The sequence below is a fragment of the Oryctolagus cuniculus genome, chromosome 3 (genome assembly GCF_964237555.1).
Source record: "Oryctolagus cuniculus chromosome 3, mOryCun1.1, whole genome shotgun sequence".
Taxonomy (NCBI): Eukaryota; Metazoa; Chordata; class Mammalia; order Lagomorpha; family Leporidae; genus Oryctolagus; species Oryctolagus cuniculus.
The window spans coordinates 136,339,019-136,352,743 of NC_091434.1; the positions used below are offsets into that span (position 1 = coordinate 136,339,019).

A 13,725-nucleotide genomic window follows, 5' to 3' on the forward strand; every position below is an offset into this window, starting at 1 on the left:
AAGTTGTTCACCTTCTGTGATACATATCTTCCCACAATTTTTTTTTTTTTTTTTACAGGCAGAGTGGACAGTGAGAGAGAGAGACAGAGAGAAAGGTCTTCCTTTGCCATTGGTTCACCCTCCAATGGCCGCCGCAGCCAGCATGCTGCAGCCGGCGCACTGCGCTGATCCGAAGGCAGGAGCCAGGTGCTTCTCCTGGTCTCCCATGGGGTGCAGGGCCCAAGCACTTGGGCCATCCTCCACTGCACTCCCTGGCCACAGCAGAGAGCTGGCCTGGAAGAGGGGCAACCGGGACAGAATCCGGTGCCCCGACTGGGACTAGAACCCGGTGTGCCAGCGCCACAAGGCGGAGGATTAGCCTAGTGAGCCACGGCGCCGGCCAATCTTCCCACAATTTAAGAACAAAATGAAGCCCGGCCTCAGGATTCTGTTGCTCAAGACCACCCTGCTTATTCCTGGACCAGGGACATTGTACTTGCTCTTCCCCCTTCCTGGAACATTCTATCAATGTTTCACACAAACACTGGTGTCTTCTTAACATTCCAGTGTCCGCTCAGCCTCCCCTTGCCCAGCCTGTATCACTTCACCCTGATATTTACTTCCTTGGGCTCCGTCTGTCTCCTCTCACTCGAATGTAAACTTCCAAGAAATTTCTATCTGTTTCATCCCTGTATACTTAAAACTGACCCCAGGTCAGGGCTCAATAAATATTTTTTGAATGACTGCATGACTGAACTAATGACCCTGGTACTTAAAGCTTCGGTGTATAGGTTCTCTACAAACTGGCTGTATTTGAAATCAAGTGCACAGACGGCCCATCCTCCCCTCCCAATTTCTCCAGTCTTAGTTCTAGTATATCATTTACATGAGAAATCCTGAGCCTCTGGACTTGCACCTCACCTGTGTTGAAATCCATCTGGTCCACACCCGCCCTACCGCCTTACCCATATGGAGAGGTTGAGGCACTGTAGGAGGGAAGTGATTTGAAAGGTGACAAACTCAAGCATTGCAGTTCATGGGGCTTCCTGGGATGATTCCAGACTGAAATGATAAAACCACAAGTCTTCTTGAATAGGAACATTTTAAGACGGTCATCAGCTGAGGATGGTCCCCGGCAGGAAAATCCAGGAGCCATCTGTATTGATCTTCGTCCTAGCTTCTGTTCTCACACAATAAAGCCTTCGACACTCACATGCTTACCTCCCCCAGAATGGTACAAGATAAAGCCTGGGGCTCCACTGCCCACAGGTGCACTTGAGATCTAGGGGCTAGCTGTGGAAGAGTTGGGCACCCAAAGACCTCTGTGTTACTGGATATGTTCGGGACAGCAAACCCAGGCTGAGCCCTTTAGAAATTAGTGTAAGAAAGTTGCACTTGTAAATTCAAGTGGCCACAACCCCCAAGTACCCTTGTAAGGCTAAAGACACAGATCAGTCTGATCTGCCAGATAAGTAGTAGGTAAGACAAGTAAGAAATAAGATTTATTCATTATGGTATCCCTTTCTCTGATGTAGGGGTTTAACTTGACCTCATCTGATTTCCCTCCACTCCTCACTCAGTTCTTCACTTACAGACCGTCCATCATCTCTAGCCAGTCAAGATGTAAAGGCATGGCTTCTTTAGCACAAAATCTGTATAGAATATTGGAAAAAAATATGAACTCAAGTGTATCACCTTTGGGAAAAAAGTACTCCAGGTACAGACTGGAAAAAGGAGCTGACAACACCCTTCTTTTATTCCATTCTATTTGCATAATGAAAGAATGGTGCATGAGGAAAAGATGTGGGCTCAGTTAAAGCTTACTCACATCTGCCTTTCCCAGAACCTCCACCTCACTCCCTCTTCCTGTTCTCCGTGAATCAGGTTGTTGCCACCTTCAAAACAGCAGGAAGTCCTATGACGTTTGGCAAAAGCGCTTGAAGGAGAACGCTCACAATCTGAAACAAAAGCAAGCATTGGGCAGATGTCTTCAGTCCCCTGATGGAGCCTTCCCCGGTTCTGGTTCTGTCCGCCAAGCAATCTCGCTCTGCAGCTGCAGTTACCCAGTACCCGTCGCGTACAACACCAGTGAGAAGCGTTTTCTGTCCTGCAGTTTAAAACAACAGCCCAAGCGTGAGTACTCTGGAAGCTGAGTGATGAAAGGATACAAGGAAGTGTGCCTATGCCTACAGCACGGAGGGCCATTGCATAACAGGTGTTTCTACCTTCTGCCGTGAAATCCTACAGAAAAAAGACAAACTATTGTGAGTGTACTACAGTGTATTAGGAGTGGCCATTTAGTGTGTCTTTCAAGCATTATTTAAAATGGATGTGTTAAGTATGTCAATGATTTGGTTGTTTAATTGGGGAAAATAATAAAATTACTCTTATTTGAAATTTCTCTAGTGAGAGTGTTGCATGAACCTATCAGTTCAGTGTGGATCCCTGGATACCACTCCCAAGTTAAATTAACATATAGGGGTTGGCGCCTCGGCTCACTAGGCTAATCCTCCGCCTGCGGCGCTGGCACCCCAGGTTCTAGTCCCGGTTGCCCCTCTTCCAGGCCAGCTCTCTGCTGTGGCCTGGGAGGGCAGTGGAGGATGGCCCAAATCCCTGGGCCCTGCACCCGCATGGGAGACCAGGAGGAAGCACCTGGCTCCTGGCTTCGGATTGGCGCAGCGTGGCCATTTGGGGAGTGAACCAACGGAAGGAAGACCTTTCTGTCTCTCTCTTTCTCACTGTCTAACTCTGCCTGTCAAAAAAAAAAAAAATAATAACATAGGTACAGATGCACATGCATACATGTATGTACATGTAGGTGTATCTCCTTGTATTGCAAAAGGACTTTCCATGTGTGAGGTTTAATTATACTCAATTATATGAGTCCCCAAAAGCGGAAGACAGGGGCAGGCATTTGGTGAAGTGGCTAACACCACTTAGGACACCTGCAGCCCATATTGGGAGTGCTTGATTTGAGTCCTGGCTAAGGGAAGAGCAGCGTGAGGAGGACTTGACCCACCACGGTCGGCTGACAAGACAAGCAAGGGGCTACAAATCAAGAGATGTGAGCAGCCTAACAGGGCAAGGGTGCAGATTCCCTTCCAGAGCCTCCAGAAAGGAACACAGCCCTGTTAACAACTTAACGTTAGCACCGGGAGACCTGTGTCAACCCTCAGACACACAAACCCGTCAGATAATAGATTCATGTTAGCGTAAGCCACTAAATGTGTGGTAATTTGCACATCAAAAATGGAAACATACACAGCTGGCACTGTTAGTAACATCCCTCCAGGTGTCGTGAGCTGCCAGACAGGAGGGAGAGTGGGAAATAAAGATTTCAGTGGTACAAGGGAAGCAACCCTCTGCTTTCTTGGCCTCTGATTCAGCCAATTTTACCTTTCATGTGCCTGGTAAAGTTTTTTTTTATTTTTTAGACAGCTGGAGTTAGACAGTGAGAGATGGCCACTACGGCCAGCGCACTACGCCAATCCGAAGCCAGGAGCCAGGTGCTTCCTCCTAGTCTCCCATGCGGGTGCAGGGCCCAAGGACTTGGGCCATCCTCCACTGCCTTCCCGGGCCACAGCAGAGAGCTAGACTGGAAGAGGAGCAACCGGGAGAGAACCCAGCTCCCCAATTGGGACTAGAACCCGGTGTGCCGGCGCCACAGGCGGAGGATTAGCCAAGTGAGCCATGGCGCCAGCCCTGATAAAGTTTTGCCAAGCATAGTTTTACATCTTTGTCAAACCGATTGTTAAGAATGTGATACTACTATAGTTTTAATACTCTGGAAATATTTTAAAATTTACTGTAAATGAGTGACATGGACATCTTTCCATCTGATTACTGTTTATAGCCGTTGGCTATATTCCCCCGCTGAACTAGCACTTTTTTACTTTTTATTTGTTGAACTTTTTATTTAGTGGAGCATTAAGCCCTTGAATGTAATGTAGATTAGCTCAAAAACTAAGAAAGAAAGGGGGATATGCAGGGAAAAAAGAGAAGGGGGAAAAGGAGAGAGATGGGGGCTAGGGATATCATTATATTCTTTAGAATTATATCTATGTGGAATACTACACAGTGGTAAAAAAAAATCCAATCATTTGCAATAAATGGATGAAACTGGAAAACATCATTCTTAATGAAATAAGCCAGTCCCAAAGAGACAAATACCATATATTCTCTCTGACATTTGATAAATAATAGAGCACCTAAAAGACAATGTTTAGAAGTGAAATTGACACCTTGAGAAGCAATGACTTTGAACAGCCCTTGTCTAGACTGTTGAGGAACAGTTTTTTTTTTCATATACTATTAGTTGAACTCTTAACATAGAGCTAATCATATGTGTATAAAGTTAATTGGAAATAGATGTTAGTAAAAAAAAAAACAGTGAGACTAGAAGAGGAAGGAGAAAGAGGGGTTGGAGTGTGTGTGGGAGGGCAGGGTATGGTGGGTAGAATCACCATGTTCCTAAAGTTGTAATTACGAAATGTATGGGGTCTGGTACTGTGGCATAGCAGGTAAAGCCACTGCTTGCAATGCCAGCATCCCATATGGGCACGGGTTCGAGACCCAGCTGCTCCACTTCCCATCCAGCTCTCTACCATAGCCTGGGAAAGCAGTAGAAAATGGCCCAAGTCCTTGGGCCCCTGCACCCATGTGGGAGATCCAGAAGAAGCTTCTGGCTCCTGGCTTTGGATTGGCTCAGCTCCAGCCAATGTGGCCATTTGGGGAGTGAACCAGTGGATGGAAAATCTCTCTCTGTCCCTCTCACTGTCTGTAACTCTAGCTTTTAAATAAATAAAAAATCTTTAAAAATAAAAAAGAATGTACTACACACAGAAACAGAGATAGTCACAATTATGAAAAAGTATGAAGGCAGAAAATCTAGTAAAAATACAAAGGAAATTCAAGACAATCAATAGAAATATTTGTGGAAAATGGCAGGACTAAGTCATTACTTATCAATAATAATCTAAATGGCCTAAATTCTCCAATTAAAAGATACAGACTGAATGGATGAAACAGAAGCCTCATCTACTTTCTGCCTGCAAGAAACACACATCATCAACAAAGATACACACAGATTGGAAGCGAAAGAATGGAAAAAGATATTCCATTCTAATGAGTGCCCATCCTAATATCAGACAAAATAGTCTTTAACACAAAAACTGTTAAAAGAGACAAAGAAGGGCATTAAATAATTATTAAGGGATCAATTCAACAGGAAGATGTGAGTATAGTAAATGTATATGCACCCAATGCCAGGGTGCCTGGCTATTTAAAATAAATACTGCATTTCAAGTGAAAAAAAAAAAGAAATGTATCTATAGACTATATTGAATCTGTTCTCTGTATTAATATCACATTAGCATGGAAAAATAAAGTATCAAATAATAAGTTTTTTCTTATGCTCTTCTCCTTTTACCTACAGAACAAAGAAAATAATCACTAATGAAGCTCTTGCCTGCACCTCACATGGGGCTAAGGCATCATAAGACCACGAACCAACTTTCCATCAAAGCCAGACAGCACACATTACAGTGGTCCTGCAAGAATCTAATAGAATTGAAAGCTTCCTCTCTCCTAGTGACATCATGGCCATGGTAATGCTTAGCACTACACATCACTCACATGGGCAATGCTGGTGCAGCCAGATCTTCTGGGGTGCCTACAATAAGTCTATAATAACTACAATAATAAAAGTACAGGATTTATGATAATAAAAAACTATGTGGTTGCTTTATGTATTTACTATACCATATCGTACTTTTTATAGTTCTTTTAGAATGCACCTCTACTGACTACGAAAGTTTACTGCAAAAGAGTATGTGAGCAGGGTCGGCATTGTGGTGCAGTTGGTTAAGTCACTGCCTGCAACACAGGCATCCCATATAGGCAATGATTCGAGTGCTACCAGCTCCACTTCCAATCCAGCTCCCTACTACAGCACCTGAGAAAGCAGAAGAAGATGGCCCTGTACCCATGCGGGAGACTCCAATAGAATTCCCAGGCTCCTGGCTGTTGCAGCCATTTGGGGAGTAAAACAGAAGACGGAAGATCTCTCCCCACCCCCCTCCCTCTCCCCCTCCCTCCTTCCCTCCCTGTGTTCCTCCCTCTTGGTATGTAATTCTGACTTTTAAATAAATAAATAAATCTTTAAGGAAATCAAAAAATATAATTAGCCTGCTATGGATATATTGAGTTTTGAGCCCTCATCTGAGGTTTCCTGGGCAGGGCCAGACCCAATGACTTTGCAGGCTTTATACAGCCAACCAGTTAGACGTTCCCCATCCCTGCTTAAAAGGTGACTACATTTCCCCAGTGTGACCCTGGCAGAGACTGGCAGTACCATGATTGGGGCCCAAGTTCCTTTGACTCCAAAGCCTGTACAATTACCATGTGATCCTAACACTGGTTCGTTCTGCTCACCCCAGGACTTTGTCTATTAGTTCTACACCTGTTCTGTAAGGCGAACATATATCTTGGCTGTTCCAGAACTGTCCTGCTGGTTTAAAATATTCTCTCTTCCTCCTGAAAGGTCACCAAACTCTCCCAGAAATGCTAATGTTTCCTCAAATGATAAGCGAGTCAGTGCTATAATAAAACTCATAGGAGCCCCCTCAACATCTTTGATTAAATTCTATTTCCCTATGTGTGATTCAAAATATGGCCCAGGTACCTCTCTCACTTAGCTCATTAGGAAAGCAGTGGGAATTTGATGCTTATTGTACCCACGGCTTTCTGCACTGCCCAAATAAGCTAATCTATACGAGGGGTAGGCTGGGCCAGAATGATGTTTCCTAGATCACCAGGGCACCCCAAACAGCATGACAACTCCACACGCACACAATCAGAGCTACTTGCCTAGCATAGAATGTTTCAGTACACAGACATCCAAGATGTGTGTCCAGACCTACGTGATCAGAATCCTAGAGGCCCCCAAACAGCACAGCCGAGTGCGGAAGTTGCCAAGATCTGCTCCTCAATCTTGGGTACTTACGTAAGGTCTGTGCTCTCACGTCCAGTCTCCTGGGCTGTGCCATTCATCTCTGTTTCATCCTGAACCCTACAGGCAGAGTGGCCTGAGATATCGCCTGCATAGCTGGCATCTGAGATCCACTGCACACCCAGCCAGGACTCAGGGACATGGCTTACCAGGAGAATTTCTTTTTTTTTTTTTTATTTTTTATTTTTTTTTATTTTTTGACAGGCAGAGTGGACAGTGAGAGAGAGAGAGACAGAGAGAAAGGTCTTCCTTTGCCATTGGTTCACCCTCCAATGGCCGCCGCGGCCGGCGCGCTGCGGCCGGCGCACCGCGCTGATCCGATGGCAGGAGCCAGGAGCCAGGTACTTTTCCTGGTCTCCCATGGGGTGCAGGGCCCAAGCACCTGGGCCATCCTCCACTGCACTCCCGGGCCACAGCAGAGGGCTGGCCTGGAAGAGGGGCAACCGGGACAGAATCCGGCGCCCCGACCGGGACTAGAACCCGGTGTGCCGGCGCCGCTACCAGGAGAATTTCAATCCACACCATTTGTTCTCGGTTTGTGATCCAGTTACAATTTCTTGTTTCCTCACAAAATATGTTACATTTTCAGACCCATATCCAGACAGCATAGAATCCAATCCAGGAATAAGCATTGCAAATTGCACAAACAGGAGATACTGAAAGGAAAAGCAATCTTAATTACTTTAACATAAAACCAACAAAAAAGATTTGTGCTAACTGCATACATTGATGGTGGGAATGTAAAGCAATAGTCACTCCAAAAAACAGTCAGGCACTTACTTCTAAAGTTGAAGTTTGTGAAAAAAGTTTGTAAAAGTGGAATTAAAAGATAAGTTTATTTTGGTGGAAAAAAAATTGAAGCTCACACACATAGGTATAATACCATGTAACCCAACAATCCCACTCCTAAGGATTTAGCCAGAAATACAAAAATGTACCTGGTACATATATATTCATACGCAACTGAATGGAAATACTAATGCTGGCTTTATTTATCATCACAGACAAAATCCAGTGACTCTCAACTGGGGCCTTTCCAAATGGATACACCTACTTAAAGAATATTACTGGGCAATGAAAAGTTGCTACGGACTGACACAGGCTACAGCATGGGTGATTCTCAAATCTCTTCTGCTAAGTTAGGCTCCAAACCCACGATACTAGGAAAACACTTGGTAGAGGCAAAAGCTGTAAAGTTAGCCAACAATTCCGGAGTTGCCAGGAGCTAGGGTGGAGGAGAGACTGGCTGTTCCTGGGTGACAGAAGTAGATTGTATCTTGACAACTGCCTCTATTTGTGGAATTTACAGAACCGTACACTAAAAATGGGAGTCTCCTTGTATGTAAATTACAATTACCCCCCAATTAATCTGAATTTAGAAATAAGTGATATCCTTATTCATCAGACACAGGGCAATTCTATTCTTAGCTCCTGCAAGAGAATTCTGAATAATCCAGACGATTAGAAGAACATTGCTGCTTTAAGGGAATTTTCTAAACTGCTGATTGTGGCCCAGAATGTCATCTGGCACTGGCTAGGCACAACTGGCTCCCGCCCACCTCCTGCGAGCCCGGGTGAAGCCGCGCACTCCCCCCTCTGTCGCTTCTCTGCGCATGCGCTCCCCTCCGCATCCGCACCTCACCTGCACCTGCTGCTAATGTCCCGCGTCCCTGCGCTAGGGTTGTGTCATATGAGGCTGCAGGGCTCCTGGAAAAGGCGCTCCCTGATTCTCCCGAGGGTGCTCGCTGTGATTCTTTTGTTTATTTCACTGATCATAATCTTTAACTTTTATTTATTTGGGACAGCTCCCATCTCCCGCTGCTTCACTCCTCAAATGCATGCGACAGGAGCCCAGAACTCAATCCAGGCCTCCTACGTGAGGGGCAGAAACCCCCATTACTGGCTCTGTCATCACTACCTCCCAGGGCTTTTAACTTAGCCTGGGCGTTTACTGCCTCTCTTTTCCTAGAGGTGGAGGCACTGTGGACGCAGGCACCGTTTTAAAAGCCTTGTTCTCTTGTTGCATGCCCAGCACCTAGCACAGTGTGTGGTCAAAATGGGTGCTCTCTGATACATGTTTGTTGAACCAAGACTAGAGGCCTTGCCGATACTCCGCAGGGCCAACCTTCGGCAGCGTAAACTGACCAAGAACTGCGATTATCCTTAAAGCCACCAATCGTTATTTACCCCCTATTCACAGAAGCACAATGATGGCTTCACCGCGTTGGACTGCGAGGAAACGCAAGCTGTGTGGAACGGAACAGTCAGAAGCGACAGAGTTTCTCCCCTGAGGTGAAGGACTTCTGGGGTGACTTCTGTGGACTTTGGGTGGAACCAAATTGTGTCCATTGCACACGGGGACATAATAGGATCTGCATATGCTCCTGATACCTTTGCCCTGTGAGGAACACCACAGAACGAATGCAAATACCTCTAAAACATGAGAGAATTGGTTTTGAGCAATACGTTATGCAATACCTTCTTCCAATCAGTAAATTATTAATTAATAAGTTAAGCTCTTCCTAATGCAAATGTGATAAAAAAGATCATTTGCTATGTAACCATAGTCCAAGACTCGAGTATTGATTTTTTTTCTGATAATTGCAGGCCAACTGTTCCAATTGTAGGTTTACACATTAACTATGTATTTATTCCCCTTCTATTTCTTAGTCAGGATGCTCTTAACCACATATCCTTCACCTGCCGTGGTGGTTTGCATCTGCTTTGGCACTGCCTGGAGTGCTGCTGCCTCACAACACATGGGTTAGTCTCCAACCTCCCTGGAGACGTGGCTCTAGGGCCCCCAGATCAATAGGTCCATCCCTAACCAAACAACTTAAAACCAGACCCCCTTAGCCTGCACTCAGAATTCTTCTTCCTTGCTTTACTTTCATCCATAGCACTTACCTCCCCCCGCCATTCTGCCATATTACACAGGCGACTTTTTAATTTTTTTAAGATTTATTTTATTTATTTGAGAGTCAGAGGTAGAGACAGAGAGAGATCTTCTATCTACTGGTTCATTCTCCAAATGCCTGCAATGGTCAGGGCTGGGCTGATGGCTTGGGCCATCTTCCACTGCTTTCCCAGGCTATCAGCAGGGAGTTGAATCGGAAGTGGAGCAGCCGGAACTTGAACTGGTACCCATATGGGATGCCAATGCCACAGCACTGGTCTCACATGTGACATTTTAAAAAATCATGTCTCTGGGCCGGTGCTGTGGTGCAGTGGGTTAAGCATCCACCTGCAGTGCTCACATCCCATATGGACGCTGGTTCAAGTCCCAGCTGCTCCACTTCCAATCCAGCTCCCTGCTGATAGCCTGGGAAAGCAGTGGAAGATGGCCCAAGTGCTTGGGCCCCTGCACCCACATGCAAGACCCAGAAGAAGCTCCTGACTCTTTGCTTCGGATGAGCTAAGCTTCGGCTACTGCAGCCATTTGGGGAGTGAACCAGCAGATGGAAGACCTCTCTCTCTCTCTCTCTCTCTGTAACTCTGCCTCTCAAGTAAATAAATCTCCCCCCCCCAAAAAAAAATTGCATGTCTTCCTCAATAGAAGATAAGTTGAATGAGAGCAGGGTTGTTTGTTTGTTTGTTTGTTTTGTTTTTAAGTCTTATTTACTAGTATACCCCCAGGACCTAGAACTGTTCCTAGCACATAGTAGATGATCAATAAAAATATGTTGGGTGAATGAATGTGAGATTGATAGAAGTTATTATATCAACCACTTCGTACTAAATCAATTGCAATAGTCACATCCTGTGTCCATTCTCTCATCTGTTAGCTGCTGTTGGCATATGTAAGTTCAGAGCACAGGAGCTACAAGGGCTCAAAGGAACCTTGAGTTCTTAGAGTCCTTTTGTGGGGTGGGGGCAGAATTTACAAGCATGTATAATTTTAATAGGATTCACATATGTAAGTCTTTTTTAAAATATTCTTTTAATTTATATAAGGCGAACAAATGTCACGTAATCCACATGTACAGATTTAGGAGCATAGTGAGACTTCCCACCTACCCTCCCTCCCACCCTCTCTCCTCCTTCCTTTCTTATTCCTTCTTTTAATTCTTTTTTTTTAAAGATTTATTTTTATTTATTTGAAAGAGTTACACAGAGAGGTAGAGACAGAGAGAGGTCTTCCATCTGCTGGTTCACTCCGCAGATGGCCAAAGGCAGGAACCAGGAGTTTCTTCCGGGTCTCCCACATGGGTACAGGGGCCCAAGGACCTGGGCCATCTTCTACTGCTTTCCCAGGCCACAGCAGAGAGCTGGATTGGAAGAGAAGCAGCCAGGACTAGAACTGGTGCCCATATGGGATGCCGGCGCTTCAGGCCAGGGCGTTAATCCACTGCGCCACAGCGCCAGCCCCCTTTCTTTAATTCTTACAATGACCTACTTTGTCTGTTTTATACTCATAAGCTTAACCATCCACTAAGTAAAGAATTCAACAAATAGTAAAAAGAGGGAAAACAAAAACAAAAGGAGCCATTTCTCAAAGGTAGAGACAAGAGCTGTAAATGATCATCAAGGTTCTTAAAGCCCTTTAGCCATGGGCAACCGCTAGGGCACTTCTCAGAAATTCTCAGCACAGACCAAGCTAGTATCAGGCGGAGGCCACAGTGTCGCCTTGGTGTCCCGGGGGTCACCTAACTCTCAGTCCCAACTGCCTTGACTTGGCCTCCCTCATGGGGCTGAAGAAGGATGGCGAAGTGACAATCTCTTCCTTGCACTCACTCTCACTTCTCCGCTGCCTGCTGTTTCTCTTCCCTTCTGGGCCCTGCTCTGTGCAGACATTCGATGAACTAATCATAAGTAAGGGTGATTAAGGGGTTAGGGTGCCTGGGTTGTTTTGGTTTGGTTTGGTTTGGTTTGGTTTGGTTTCTTTAAGCTGATGGAGACTTTTGGGAGACCTTGGCATTATTCTGAAAAAACAACTTCATATAAACCATGAAGATAAAAATTTTAACTAAGGTATGAGAGTGTGGTTAATTGTTTGGGGGGGAGGGGTCAGTGTTTCTTTTGGCATGCATTAAATTCGACTTCAAATTGATCCAAGGCAAAAAAAAAAGGAGTTGCAGGTCTTGGAGAATTATTGATCGGATCTCTTTCAATATGTACCCAGTGCTCTGTGAATACCTGGCCCCACCCTGTAACCTCAGCTCACCCATAGGCATAACTGTGCCTGCTAATGGGCCACAGCCAAGATTAACAATCCATTATTGTCCTGCTGCAAAGCAGCAAAACATGGGGCACCCAGGAGAGGAATCCCTTCCCCTCCCTCCATAAACCCTCACTGTTGTCTCTGGATTGATAGAGATCCTGTCTCCAAGCCTCAAGATTACTACTGGCCTCACACATCTGAAGATACAGAGGTGAAGTTTATGTTCTTACTGTTACATTCTTGTCCCCTGTGTCATGTCACATCTGCCTCTCCTTCTGGGTGTGGTGTTTTCCTCCTTTCCCTCATGTCTGTATCTAGGATGGCGATTGCTTTATACTGGGAGGAACGTGGTATGATGGCAGTGAGCGTCCTTCCAAATCATCATGCATTGTCACACTGCACATCTGTGCAAGTATCATAGCACGTGTATGGTGGTGAGGCTTCGGGGCTGGGCTTCTTGCATTCTCTGTGCTTCATACAGAAAGTAACTGAGGTGGGTCTGTAATAGGCATCTTTGCCCTTTTTTTTTTTTTTTAAGGATTTATTTATTTACTTGAAAGGTAGAGTTACAGAGAGAAAGAGGGAGGGAGAGACAGAGAAAGGTCTTCCATCCACTGGTTCACTCCCCAAATGGCCTCAATGGCCGGAGCTTAGCTGATCCAAAGCCAGGAGACAGGAGCTTCTTCCAGGTCTCCCACATGGGCGCAGGGGCCCAAGGACTTGGGCCATCTTCTACTGCTATCTCAGGCCATAGCAGAGAGCTGAATCAAAAGAGGAGCAGCTAGGATATCAAACAACGCCCATATGGGATGCTGGCGCCACAAGTGGAGGAGGCTTAGCCCATTATGCCACAACGCTGACCCGTCTTTGCCCTTTTCTTAATCCTTCACAGGATAGTTAGGGCCAAAGTCTTCTAAGATTTCTGCTGGCAAAAAAATTCAGAAAAAAAAAGGGGGGGGAGAGGTTATTACTAACCTCTAAGACTTTGCTTATGAAAGAGAAAAAAATATTTGTTCAAAAACCTTATCCTCCATCCAGACTTTCAAGGGTCATCTTGATATAGAGAACCTCAAAACTCAAGTTCATTCATCCGACAAAAATTAATTGAGCTCTACCCATGCACCTGCAGATAAAAGAGTAAATAAAACAGACAGGTCCCTGCCTTCCTGGAGCTTTCAAGAGGGAATCTAGCAACAAATAAAGGCAAGAAGAAAAGAACAGTAAGTTGTGTATTTCCAAATTGAGAGAAGACAGGGAGACTTTGCATGTTCCCAGCATTAGAAAAATGATAACTGTTTGAAGTGATGGACGTGCTAATCTCCTTGGTTTGATCATGCATCCTATAAATGAATCACACTATACCCTGTTACAATAATTGTGCATCTACTAACAAATGCTTAGTTACCTTTACAATTTTTTAAGCATCTTTAAAAAAAAAAAAAAAAGAAAAGAAACAAATTCTGTTGGGTTCTGGGGAAGAAAAAGGCCTGGGCGATGACGCAGCAAAACAAGAGGAGCTGATTCAACATTGAGTGCAGTGAAAGCAAAAATGCATTGCTGGCTCTTGGGAACAAGT

At 45.1% G+C, this 13,725-nt stretch overlaps 1 long non-coding RNA gene across 1 annotated transcript; it reads left to right on the plus strand.

Annotated features, from left to right (window-relative positions):
- The first annotated feature begins 1,833 nt into the window (after positions 1-1,833).
- LOC138849113 (uncharacterized) lies at positions 1,834-6,110 on the plus strand. Its single transcript, XR_011387532.1, has 3 exons — positions 1,834-2,243; positions 5,414-5,585; positions 5,759-6,110. It is a non-coding gene; the product is annotated as an uncharacterized lncRNA (long non-coding RNA).
- Positions 6,111-13,725: the final 7,615 nt, after the last annotated feature.